We start from the raw sequence: 14,675 nt of genomic DNA on the forward strand, positions 1-14,675 counted from the left end.
GGGGTGAGGACAACAATAATGCATTGGGAAGCCAATTAGACCAGATTACAAGTGTCCAGTATGCACCTGTGCGAAATGGATAGCTATGTATGGGGTGACATTTTTAGGGGGCAGCATATTGCCCTTATTTTTTTAAGGTGAGAGTAGGATGTTGTGGAAGGATAGTAGGTATATTTGGGGAGGTAAGTTGGGTAGGAAGACAGACAAGACAGCATACAGGGGTGGTATATGACACATGTGGGGGTAAGCACCTTGGCCAAGGAGGGGTGTTTGGTAATTGGAAGCACACAAACCCCCAAATGGATACAGCGGGACTAAGGTCCCCACCCATGGGCAGTCACCACTACACCTTCACGGCCCCAAAGGTAGCTGTGCTGGGGGCTGAGCACCAGGGGCAGGCTGACCCTCTAAATGCACCATGTGGCCCTCAAGCTGCCATAGCAGATCTCCCAATTCTTTGCAGAGCTTGATATGCACCAGACCCCAGATCTGGCTTTGGGTGACAGGATCCTGCCCATGCCCAAGTGGGGGATGAGCCTCATCCCCTGAGGTGGTTCCACCTGAAGGTAGTGCAGGACCAGCAGATGAGGAGATCCTGGGGTGGGCCTCAGACATGCTGGGGCCCCAGTGCCATGGCCAGATGAGGCAGGAGAGGCAGATCCACTGGGATCAGCCTTCCCAAATGTGCTATGGTGTTGCAGTTTTAGAACATATGCTAGTTAGTAATTATAAACACATTCCAGGTTTAGTTATAGCAGCATGCATGATTATTCCCTTTAACCAAAACAACAGATTTGGAACATTTGCATAGCAAACAGAACACATGCATATATGGAACCACAGTGGGCATTACAACGGCATGCAGGTTACATTGATAGCAACAGGCCACCAATTATAGTATTTGAACAGGGAACATTAACTGGAATACATTTCAACATAAGTAGAACAATAGGACACATGTCCCAATGGTAGATTTGGTGGAAAACATACCCATTCATTTATGTGTTTAGATTATTGGTGAATATAAGGTGGGGGGAGAGAGGTCAATTAACAAATGTAGATTCTTGAAGTGGTCACAGCTTTAATGATCATTGCTGTAATTATTACTCTACAGGCTTTATTAAAACAACCTATGGCCCTGGGATGGGCAGTGGTATGTTTGTACACAGTGTATAATTACAGCCTTCTGATAGCTACGTTATACCTTCTCTTACCTGGAAGACCCATGGAGGGAATATTTGTTAACACTACTTGATTGCTTCTACCCATATTCACAGTCAGGGTTACATAAATGCAGTGTGTGTGTGTGCTACTGCCATACTCTGCCTTGGTTTCTATCAGTCACCCTGGTTGTTGGCAGCAGGGACCAGTTGCTGTGACAGCATGACACTTTTGGTGTATATACTTATCTCACTATCATTTGCATCCTTGGAGTTGGACCATGGGTGTTGGACAAAGTATAACTACAGCCTTTTTATGGCTAGTTTATACCTTCTCTTACCTGGAAGACCTGTGGAGGAGAGTTATGTTAACACTATCTGACTGTTTCTACACATATTCCCAAAATCCTACATGAAATAATGCATACAACTTACTACCACTCCCAGGATTCAAACTGTGGCTGTTTCTGCTAAAAATACAACAAGTTTGTGTTTTATCAAAACAAGCTATTGAGAAACTGCTGTTGTCTTCTTAAATGTCTTCTGTCTCATTCTCTCTTGGTTGTACAATCTGACTTTGTAATTACAACATTATTATATATACATTCTTATACATACCTTTTGACATAGCACGGTGTGGAAAACTGTGGTTAACACATTACTACTCAGGTATCAGATCTTGGTGCATGAATCATTTCAGTTAATCTTGTGTCTTACAGAGTCACTAACTTTGTCAGAAGAGACTTGATTGTTTAATGCTTTCAGAGCTATAGTTGTTGTGCATAACCTGTACACATTTGAATTCATACAATACCAGAGTAAACACAACCTGTCCAGGATTTTGAATTTTATTGACAGGCAGATACAGTTTTATTTATATATAACCTATATGAGACTACTACTGTAATATTGTATGGTTTATTCAGTGCAACCATACTAATTTTTAATACTGCCAAGTGACATTCTCCTCCTTTATATTTATTTGGTATGAATACTACAAGCTAGATTGTTACTCACCAGCCTCATGAAGCAACCTTTGCAACCTGCTGGCATGGGCTTCCTGGTTCACAGCCCACTCAGCTGGAGCTGTAAAGAAGATCGAAAAACATTTATGCATACCTATCCATCACATACACAGGCTGGACTTTGGTAAACAGTTATTGATATGAATACTTACACATGCCTGGGACATCAACCTCTGCCATGCTTCATGGACCCACTGGTCCAAGAGCTCCCTCGTCCTCCGCTTCAAGTCAGTATAGTGGTGTCGGACCTGCTCACCTGTCTGAGGGATGACAGTGGCATGGGTGAGATTGTGGGTGAGACTTTCCCAGGCCTCTGCTTTGTATTGGGAGCCCTGGTACTGGTCCTGCAGCAGTCTCACATCATGGTTTGTAACAAGGAGTCCTACCATGACCTTGGACTCCTGTATGCCCCAGTGCTGTGCCCAAAAGTGCATACCCTCTCCTACACCAGCCATACTGACTACAATGGGAAGCTACAAATGGTTATGAGCTGTATTCCCACCTGCAAGGTTTAAATACGGCTGTTGTCCTGCACTTTGCCATGATTGGATGGTTTTGAATATGCTGAGCTAAGCTAAGCTACAGGCAAACCTGATTATCTAAGGTTGGCAGTGCTTAAAGGAGCAGGTTTGGCACTGCTTACCAATGGGCAAATCCACTTAGCTGGGCTACGCATGACTTGGCATTCATATTTAAGCAATGCTTACACCCGGTAAACATAGCTGTGCAACACTTAGCATTGCTTAAGTTTTATTTTATAGACTATCAGTTGTATGGGATTGATTCATCATTCCTGACATATTATAATTTTGTTTACCTTCCCTGACATCTGTATGTGCTTTCATTACATTTATTCTTGTGTGACTATACTGTATGGAGCACTTGTGTTTATATGGGGGTTTCACAACTTTATTACACTGACACCTCACATCTGGACCTACTACACTACTCTGGTTAACAAATATATGTTATTTACTACCTAATTATAAAAATAAAATATGTACTGCTTTCACATGTAAAATGCAAATGGGCTTTGGTGGGGGGTCGAACCAGGAATGACTATTTATAAAGCAAATGCACTAGCCACTTTACTATTTAGCGCCTTGTGATGTGGAAGGTAGGCTGGGCAGAGCTGTGCGATGCGCACACCCACTCAGCTACCTTAAACTTTATTGTGGACTGAAAAAAAATTAAACTGTTTTGTTTTATTTTTTTAATGTAGGGGTATGCACATTGCTTTCTGCAACATTATCTATGGGGGTTGTGCTTTTCAAACAGCGATGACATGACAGGCTTTGCATTTGAGAGGTATGCTCCATGGACTAACAGTGTCCACCATACCTCTCAACTGTACAGATTTTCACAGAATGTCCAAATGTTTGCTTTATATTTTTGGTCCATTTTTCATTCAAATATGGTTTTATGGCAGATTAGTGGCAAAGCATTAAAGACTGCAGTTAGTAAATAATGACAGACATTTGAATTTTACACCTCATACCCTTTGGAAAATTCATGCTAATGCAAAACCTCTCATTCTATTGACTTTATAAGTCTGTGAGAACAATATTTCACATTTGTCCCTATTTGTACCTTGTTTTTTATGGCTTTGTCCAGATTTCTTCTGAGGTTGCAAGGTAATGCTGTCCGCGGACACTCTCACTAACATTACATTGCCATACAACAATTATGGAGTGCAGGAGGTGTTTATTGTGAGAGCACTGCTCTTAGACACACCCCTTGTGCTCGTACACATATATGAATTTGCATGGTGCGCTGCCGTGCTGCATGGAAACAGTCTCTTCCATGCAAGAATAAGCTATTCATGCATGGAAGTTTGCTGAATCCTGGGGAATGTGTATAATGTAAAATTAGAAACAAGATTAGGAAGTTAACAGTGTAAATAATTGCTAATAATTGTAAATAATTTGTATATGATGTATATATAATGTATATTATGGCTTTTAATAAGGAGCTCCTACTCGCCATTGTTGCAAGTGTGACCCATTTTGTAGAAGCACTTCCTGTATCCATTCCAGGTGCAGAGGTGACCCAGGGAAACATGGAGGCAGACGGACAGATAAGGAGATAATGCAGTGGTGGGAGAAATGGAGGGGAAATCAAATACCATGACCGGAGAAGGAGATGTTTCAAACAAATCTGTTTGATGGGAATAAGTCGGCAAATGATAGATGTATAATTGCAACCTTCTAGTCAGGAAAGTTGTGGAATGATTTACATAAAGAAATGGTGATGTAGAATGATCCAGAAAATGAAGGAGATGTTTCCTGGAGGGGGGCATCATACAGAAAGTACAAAAGAAGGATGCAAAGACAATGTTGAAGAACAGTGGTGAGACGGAAATGAAAACATATGCACAGAAAGTAAAGGAATGCAAAGGGGGAGTAGCATAAAATTAGGTAGAAGAAAATGAAAAACAAAAGTATGTGGTAAGGATTCAAAGTAAAGAAGACAAAAAAATGGACAGGTATGAAGTGTGGGTCAGTGTAATAGCTGCTTTGGGGGTAAAACACATGAGGTAATAGCATTTATTCTTATTAACAAAGATACACTTTGTGACATTATATCTGAGACTGTTGTTCTTGATGAATATGAAAACAGAAAGACTGCAACTCATGCAATCATTGTGTGATAGAAGTGTTTATCAAGGAAACAAAAAGAAAATTCATGTACAATTTTGAACAGAAGTGGAAAGAGATACTTTGGAAGGACATTTGAAAATTTTATGTAAAGAAGTACTGGGCATTGGAAAAGTTTATGATAAAAGGGATTTATGGACTGCAGAATGGGACTATATTGGCCCATTTTGCTAGTACATGATGATATTGGTTATATAGTGGGTGAAGCTCCTAGATTTCATTTTCGGAATCATAAGAACCTAATGAGGTTGTTATGTAACAGGATTAGTAGTTCAGTATGGATTGACTATGGGTATACGGAACCATGTGGTGCTTGTAATTTTTGTCCCTATATTGACACTGATGTGGTATTTTGCCACCCAGACCTGAAAAAGGAGTTTAGGTTTAGAGAGACCCATAATTGTATGACTTCCCATGTTGTTTATTTAGCTGTGTGTGATTTATGTAGGGCTTTCTACATAGGAAAAACTAATAGACCTCTACGATACAGAATGAGGGAACATCTATATAATATTAGGAAAGAAACATCCAATAATGCACTATCTAAACATGTGATAGAACAAGGAATTCAACATACATTTAGGTTTAGGGTAATTGAGGCTGTGGATTCCAGTCCTAGGGGGAGTGATATTAGAAGCTACACTGAGTACAGAGAGATGAACTGGATCATCATTTTACAGGCCGATAGAGGTAGAGGGATAAATGAGAGGGTCTCCATAAAACCTGCCTTGAATAGAAGGAGGTTACATGAATAATACTCCTTCTTTTTTATTGTTTTTATGTATTGGCATCATGTAGATATTTTTAGAGCCATGTTCATGTTTATATATATATATATATATATATATATATATATATATATATATATATATTTGTATATTTAAGTATTTTTATTTATATTAGTTAGACTTTTACTAGTTAGAATGGTATAGTTGTAGTTATGTTGGGTTGTACCTTTAATTTTGTTCATTTACATAATTGATTGGGGTGGGTTCTTTTTGTATTTAATGTGGTTCTCTGCTCAGTTGAATCTTTTGGTCTGAAGAAGCTCCTAAGTGAAAGCACTTACCATTTATATACAATAAACCTGAGTTTTTATATTATACCAGCACTGTTTTTTTGCTTGAATTGACATCTGCTGCTGCTTTTCACTGCTGTTCTTAATGGACTGGTTTTTGCTGCTGTTTTTGGCTATTGCTTGTGTGGCATGGTAACTCCGTGGAATACTTGCTAATTTAGTTATTTTATTACCACGGAGTTTTTACCCCCTGGTGTGCTGGTTACTTTGTTACTTTTTATAGTTTTCATTTTGTTTTTACTGGCTACCATTAGGAACATGGCCAACGAACAACATACAGACATTGAGTTAGACTATAATCCAAACGGAGAGGTGAATACCATCATTTATAATAATCCTGAGACTGTATTATTTGGAGGGATACAAACATCTGAATCAAATCCCTTGTTGGTGAGATTTGAACAATATTTAACCAGAGACATTGGGAATGTATGGGGTTTTGGATTTTGCGCCACTGGAGATGACGTTATTGGAGCGACAGACAATCTAGAGAGTCTTCAGAACAGCTTGGATGTTTTTGAAAGAGATTTCCTCCACTACAAGCGCCTACAATTGCAATGTTTACATTTTGAGACATGCCTCGATAGGAATATTGTACCCAGGGGGTTGTGTATATTTAATATGCCAAGCCAGGGTTCTCAGTATCCTGAGTTGCTAACACGATGGCAAAAACTCAATCTTGAGGTAAGCGCTAATTATATGAGACTTCTCATAGAATTTTTTAAACCTGAGGAGGAAGAGCTTAAATTGTCTTTGCAGAAAAAAAAACAATCAGAACTGTTTTCTAACTATCGCTCTATTGTGTTGACTCCCCTATTTGAGAGACTGTTGGACAGTGTCGCTATGTTTGAACGGACTAAAATTATAAGAGACACTTCAGATTTTAGGGCAGGACATGTATTTATGTGGCCTCGCCCAAGGTTTAATGATGGTAATAATGTTGTTTGTAATAATGTGAATGTTTCAAGTAATATTAATGCTGTACCAGGTGAAATGTCCAATACAACAGTTCATTGTGGTTTGCAAACATCACAGGGCTCTAATGTTGAGGTTCCATCAAACAAAATAGAGAGACTGTGCCCTGTTAGCAGGGTCTGTAGTAATGAAGGCAGACTTGAGTCTAATGTACATGAATTAGGTAATGATGTACCACTTGAAAGGACTGTTGATGTAAATATACAAGGTGCTGCTTCGAGCACAGGTCTGGATGTCAATAGGGTTGGTAATAATACTGCCCGGCAAGTGACTACTAGCACGTTACTTCCTCCCTCTACTCCTAATTTACTTGGGAGGAGGGTAGATGTGGGAGAGCATGAAATAGTAGTTAGACCTAAAACTATTACTACAGGTACACAGAATTTATACATCAGTGATACATCAGGGCATGGTGATGGCCATGGACATGGCGTACTTCCTTTTCCACTACCCGTTCGCTCAGACAGGGGAGGGGGGAGAGGGAGGTCTTCCAGCAGGAACAGATTCAAGAGGAAGCTATCAGGGGACTTACCATCCAACCAGACTATAAAGAAAATGTGGGGGAAGACCAAACCACATTAATTCATAACATCTCGAGCTATCTTTTAACAATAGAAGAGAAGAATGTATTATGTAAAGGTTTGAACTTTATACCCTCTTGTCCTAGTACTGTTCAGGATACGATTTTAGACTTGAAGATGTTTTGCAGGGACATCATGCTACGTTATATGTTTCACAATAATATAGGTGTTGTTGAAAGTGAGCTGCACTCAGTGAATGGCCTCAGGAAACCTAGTAACTTTACACCAGTTAATCATCCTCTGGTTGAAGCATATAGTAGATTGACTGAAGCTGAGATTTATAGGTTTTATGATGAGAGGACAAGTGATATGAATTATAGATTAAAACAGAATCTTACATTTAAAGAGAGGAAGGCCCTACAAGCCCTACAGAACAATAGTTCTCTTGTTATACGTCCTGCTGACAAGGGAGGTTTGATTGTCGTCATGGATAAGATTTTCTATGAGGGTTCCATGCGAACTATGTTGAGTGACACCACCTTCTACAACTCTTACTGAATGAGGTACATGAGATTATTTATACTGTGAAGAATGATTTGGTAGATATTAAGGTAGCTGGCTTGATCTCTGATGAGATGTATAAATTCTTGAATGTTGAATTTCCGCTAATTCCTATTATTCAAGGCCTCCCGAAAATACACAAACATTCTGAATGTCCACCCATGAGACCTATTTTTGCAGGAGGGGGTTGAATTACCGAACCCCTTTCCTTATACATAGAGAAACATTTACGTCCTGTGATCAATATGAATCCAGCTGTACTGAGAGACTCTAAACAATTTTTAGTAGATTTATATGATAGTCTGAAAGGAATAAGAGAACTTGACAATGTGGCTTTTGTTACACTAGATGTGCAATCATTGTTTACCATGATACCGAATGAACTTGGTATTCAGTTTATTCAGAAGTACTTGCATACACATAGTCAACTTTCAACAACACAGGTTGATTTGATATGTTTCTTTTTAGAAATTATACTTAATAACAATGTGTTCATGTATGGAGAACAAGTATACTTACAGAAACACTTTATGTGCCAATAGCTACGCCAACATGTTCCTTGCTCAATGGGAAGAAGATCTGTTGTTCCCCTTGATAGGGTTTAAAGAACATGTTTTATTTTATAGGTGTTTTGTGGACGATTTGCTTATTTTGTGGAGAGGACCTCAAGTTCAGTTTAATAGTTTTTTTGAAGTTATGAATGGTTTATTGGAATGTTTGAAATGTACCTATAAATTTTCATATAATGGTATGGAATATTTAGATGTATACGTAGAAAAACTTGATGGAGGGATGATTAATACAGGCGTTTTCCATAAAACTTGCCATAGGAATGCAATCCTTTTTAGATCAAGTATGCATCCCGGTTATATTTTTAAGAACTTAGTAAGAGGACAAGGTATGAGGGCCTCCAGGATGAATCCTACAGAGTCAGGATTCCATGCAGAATTGCTTAGTCTTGAAAAAAACCTTATGGATAGAGGATACACACGAAAGGAATTAGAGAAACAATGGGAAGATTTGACAGTGTTAAGGGAGACTAGAGCTAAACCTTATTTTGGACCTTTATGTTTTAGTGAAGAGGGACATATTAATGCTACTGGGGTTACCAAGATTCCCCTTTATTATTCTTGTGACACTGGATATGTCACGAAGTTATTCCAACAATATTGGCCCATTTTGCTAGTACATGATGATATTGTTGATATAGTGGGTGAAGCTCCTAGATTTCATTTTCGGAATCATAAGAACCTAAAGAGGTTGTTATGTAACAGGATACGTAGTTCAGTATGGATTGACTATGGGTATACGGAACCATGTGGTGCTTATAATTTCTGTCCCTATGTTGACACTGATGTGGTATTTTGCCACCCAGACCTGAATAAATAGTTTAGGTTTAGGGGGACCCATAATTGTATGACTTCCCATGTTGTTTATTTAGCTGTGTGTGATTTATGTAGGGCTTTCAACGTAGGAAAAACTAATAGACCTCTACGATACAGAATGAGGAAACATCTATATAATATTAGGAAAGAAACATCCAATAATGCACTATCTAAACATGTGATAGAACAAGGAATTCAACATACATTTAGGTTTAGGGTAATTGAGGCTGTGGATTCCAGTGCTAGGGGGAGTGATATTAGAAGCTACACTGAGTACAGAGAGATGAATTGGATCATCATTTTACAGGCCGATAGAGGTAGAGGGATAAATGAGAGGGTCTCCATAAAACCTGCCTTGAATAGAAGGAGGTTACATAAATAATACTCCTTCTTTTTTATTGTTTTTATGTATTGGCATCATGTAGATATTTTTAGAGCCATGTTCATGTTTATATATATATATATATATATATATATATATATATATATGTATATATATTTGTATATTTAAGTATTTTTATTTATATTAGTTAGACTTTTACTAGTTAGAATGGTATAGTTGTAGTTATGTTGGGTTGTACCTTTAATTTTGTTCATTTACATAATTGATTGGGGTGGGTTCTTTTTGTATTTAATGTGGTTCTCTGCTCAGTTGAATCTTTTGGTCTGAAGAAGCTCCTAAGTGAAAGCACTTACCATTTATATACAATAAACCTGAGTTTTTATATTATACCAGCACTGTTTTTTTGCTTGAATTGACATCTGCTGCTGCTTTTCACTGCTGTTCTTAATGGACTGTTTTTTTGCTGCTGTTTTTGGCTATTGCTTGTGTGGCATGGTAACTCCGTGGAATAGTTGCTAATTTAGTTATTTTATTACCACGGAGTTTTTACCCCCTGGTGTGCTGGTTACTTTGTTACTTTTTATAGTTTTCGTTTTGTTTTTACTGGCTACCATTAGGAACATGGCCAACGAACAACATACCGACACTGAGTTAGACTATAATCCAAACGGAGAGGTGAATACCATAATTTATAATAATCCTGAGACTGTATTATTTGGAGGGATACAAACATCTGAATCAAATCCCTTGTTGGTGAGATTTGAACAATATTTAACCAGAGACATTGGGAATGTATGGGGTTTTGGATTTTGCGCCACTGGAGATGACGTTATTGGAGCGACAGATGATTTAGAGAGTCTTCAGAACAGCTTGGATGTTTTTGAAAGAGATTTCCTCCACTACAAGCGCCTACAATTGCAATGTTTACATTTTGAGACATGCCTCGATAGGAATATTGTACCCAGGGGGTTGTGTGTATTTAATATGCCAAGCCAGGGTTCTCAGTATCCTGGGTTGCTAACACGATGGCAAAAACTCAATCTTGAGGTAAGCGCTAATTATATGAGACTTCTCATAGAATTTTTTAAACCTGAGGAGGAAGAGCTTAAATTGTCTTTGCAGAAAAAAAAAACAATCAGAACTGTTTTCTAACTATCGCTCTACTGTGTTGACTCCCCTATTTGAGAGACTGTTGGACAGTGTCGCTGTGTTTGAATGGACTAAAATTATAAGAGACACTTCAGATTTTAGGGCAGGACATGTATTTATGTGGCCTCGTAAGGTTTAATGATGGTAATAATGTTGTTTGTAATAATGTGAATGTTTCAAGTAATATTAATGCTGTACCAGGTGAAATGTCCAATACAACAGTTCATTGTGGTTTGCAAACATCACAGGGCTCTAATGTTGAGGTTCCATCAAACAAAATAGAGAGACTGTGCCCTGTTAGCAGGGTCTGTAGTAATGAAGGCAGACTTGAGTCTAATGTACATGAATTAGGTAATGATGTACCACTTGAAAGGACTGTTGATGTAAATATACAAGGTGCTGCTTCGAGCACAGGTCTGGATGTCAATAGGGTTGGTAATAATACTGCCCGGCAAGGGACTACTAGCACGTTACTTCCTCCCTCTACTCCTAATTTACTTGGGAGGAGGGTAGATGTGGGAGAGCATGAAATAGTAGTTAGACCTAAAACTATTACTACAGGTACACAGAATTTATACATCAGTGATACATCAGGGCATGGTGATGGCCATGGACATGGCGTACTTCCTTTTCCACTACCCGTTCGCTCAGACAGGGGAGGGGGGAGAGGGAGGTCTTCCAGCAGGAACAGATTCAAGAGGAAGCTATCACGGGACTTACCATCCAACCAGACTATAAAGAAAATGTGGGGGAAGACCAAACCACATTAATTCATAACATCTCGAGCTATCTTTTAACAATAGAAGAGAAGAATGTATTATGTAAAGGTTTGAACTTTATACCCTCTTCTCCTAGTACTGTTCAGGATACGATTTTAGACTTGAAGATGTTTTGCAGGGACATCATGCTACGTTATATGTTTCACAATAATATAGGTGTTGTTGAAAGTGAGCTGCACTCAGTGAATGGCCTCAGGAAACCTAGTAACTTTACACCAGTTAATCATCCTCTGGTTGAAGCATATAGTAGATTGACTGAAACTGAGATTTATAGGCTTTATGATAAGAGGACAAGTGATATGAATTATAGATTAAAACAGAATCTTACATTTAAAGAGAGGAAGGCCCTACAAGCCCTACAGAACAATAGTTCTCTTGTTATACGTCCTGCTGACAAGGGAGGTTTGATTGTCGTCATGGATAAGATTTTCTATGAGGGTTCCATGCGAACTATGTTGAGTGACACAACCTTCTATAATCAACTCTTACTGAATGAGGTACATGAGATTATTTATACTGTGAAGAATGATTTGGTAGATATTAAGGTAGCTGGCTTGATCTCCGATGAGATGTATAAATTCTTAAATGTTGAATTTCCGCTAATTCCTATTATTCAAGGCCTCCCGAAAATACACAAACATTCTGAATGTCCACCCATGAGACCTATTTTTGCAGGAGGGGGTTGAATTACCGAACCCCTTTCCTTATACATAGAGAAACATTTATGTCCTGTGATCAATATGAATCCAACTGTACTGAGAGACTCTAAACAATTTTTAGTAGATTTATATGATAGTCTGAAAGGAATAAGAGAACTTGACAATGTGGCTTTTGTTACACTAGATGTGCAATCATTGTTTACCATGATACCGAATGAACTTGGTATTCAGTTTATTCAGAAGTACTTGCATACACAGTCAACTTTCAACAACACAGGTTGATTTGATATGTTTCTTTTTAGAAATTATACTTAATAACAATGTGTTCATGTTTGGAGAACAAGTATACTTACAGAAACACTTCATGTGCCAATAGCTACGCCAACATGTTCCTTGCTCAATGGGAAGAAGATCTGTTGTTCCCCTTGATAGGGTTTAAAGAACATGTTTTATTTTATAGGTGTTTTGTGGACGATTTGCTTATTTTGTGGAGAGGACCTCAAGTTCAGTTTAATAGTTTTTTTGAAGTTATGAATGGTTTATTGGAATGTTTGAAATTTACCTATAAATTTTCATATAATGGTATGGAATATTTAGATGTATACGTAGAAAAACTTGATGGAGGGATGATTAATACAGGTGTTTTCCATAAAACTTGCCATAGGAATGCAATCCTTTTTAGATCAAGTATGCATCCCGGTTATATTTTTAAGAACTTAGTAAGAGGACAAGGTATGAGGGCCTCCAGGATGAATCCTACAGAGTCAGGATTCCATGCAGAATTGCTTAGTCTTGAAAAAAACCTTATGGATAGAGGATACACACGAAAGGAATTAGAGAAACAATGGGAAGATTTGACAGTGTTAAGGGAGACTAGAGCTAAACCTTATTTTGGACCTTTATGTTTTAGTGAAGAGGGACATATTAATGCTACTGGGGTTACCAAGATTCCCCTTTATTATTCTTGTGACACTGGATATGTCACGAAGTTATTCCAACAATATTGGCCCATTTTGCTAGTACATGATGATATTGTTGATATAGTGGGTGAAGCTCCTAGATTTCATTTTCGGAATCATAAGAACCTAAAGAGGTTGTTATGTAACAGGATACGTAGTTCAGTATGGATTGACTATGGGTATACGGAACCATGTGGTGCTTATAATTTCTGTCCCTATGTTGACACTGATGTGGTATTTTGCCACCCAGACCTGAATAAGTAGTTTAGGTTTAGGGGGACCCATAATTGTATGACTTCCCATGTTGTTTATTTAGCTGTGTGTGATTTATGTAGGGCTTTCTACGTAGGAAAAACTAATAGACCTCTACGATACAGAATGAGGAAACATCTATATAATATTAGGAAAGAAACATCCAATAATGCACTATCTAAACATGTGATAGAACAAGGAATTCAACATACATTTAGGTTTAGGGTAATTGAGGCTGTGGATTCCAGTCCTATGGGGGGCTGATATTAGAAGCTACACTGAGTACAGAGAGATGAATTGGATCATCATTTTACAGGCAGATAGAGGTAGAGGGATAAATGAGAGGGTCTCCATAAAACCCGCCTTGAATAGAAGGAGGTTACATAAATAATACTCCTTCTTTTTTTATTGTTTTTATGTATTGGCATCATGTAGATATTTTTAGAGCCATACTCATGTTCACATATATATATATATATATACATATATATATATATATATATATATATATATATATATATTTGTATATTTAAGTATTTTTATTTATATTAGTTAGGCTTTTACTAGTTAGAATGGTATAGTTGTAGTTATGTTGGGTTGTACCTTTAATTTTGTTCATTTACATAATTGATTGGGGTGGGTTCTTTTTGTATTTAATGTGGTTCTCTGCTCAGTTGAATCTTTTGGTCTGAAGAAGCTCCTAAGTGAAAGCACTTACCATTTATATACAATAAACCTGAGTTTTTATATTATACCAGCACTGGTTTTTTGCTTGAATTGACATCTGCTGCTGCTTTTTGCTGCTGCTCTTAATGGACTGGTTTTTGCTGCTGTTCTTGGCTATTGCTTGTGTGGCATGGTAACTCCGTGGAATAGTTGCTAATTTAGTTATCTTTGTTTTTATTACCACAGAGTTTTTACCCCCTGGTATACTGGTTACTTTGTTGCTTTGAAATATAATGGTTTATTAGCTCTAGTTTTTACTGATACCTAGAAGAATAATGTATGTGTTCTGGCATTATTGGGTGTATGCACAGATAAAAATCCCTGACATTTTTTTACATCACACACACACACAAGCATAAATCATAGCAATACTAGTTTTGTACTTATTTCAGCAAATAGCAATACACTGTGCAACAGTAGTGCTGACACACCAGATCATTGACTGC

Source organism: Protopterus annectens, chromosome 17.part0, assembly GCF_019279795.1.
Source record: "Protopterus annectens isolate FY-2018-M chromosome 17.part0, PAN1.0, whole genome shotgun sequence".
Lineage (NCBI taxonomy): Eukaryota > Metazoa > Chordata > Ceratodontiformes > Protopteridae > Protopterus > Protopterus annectens.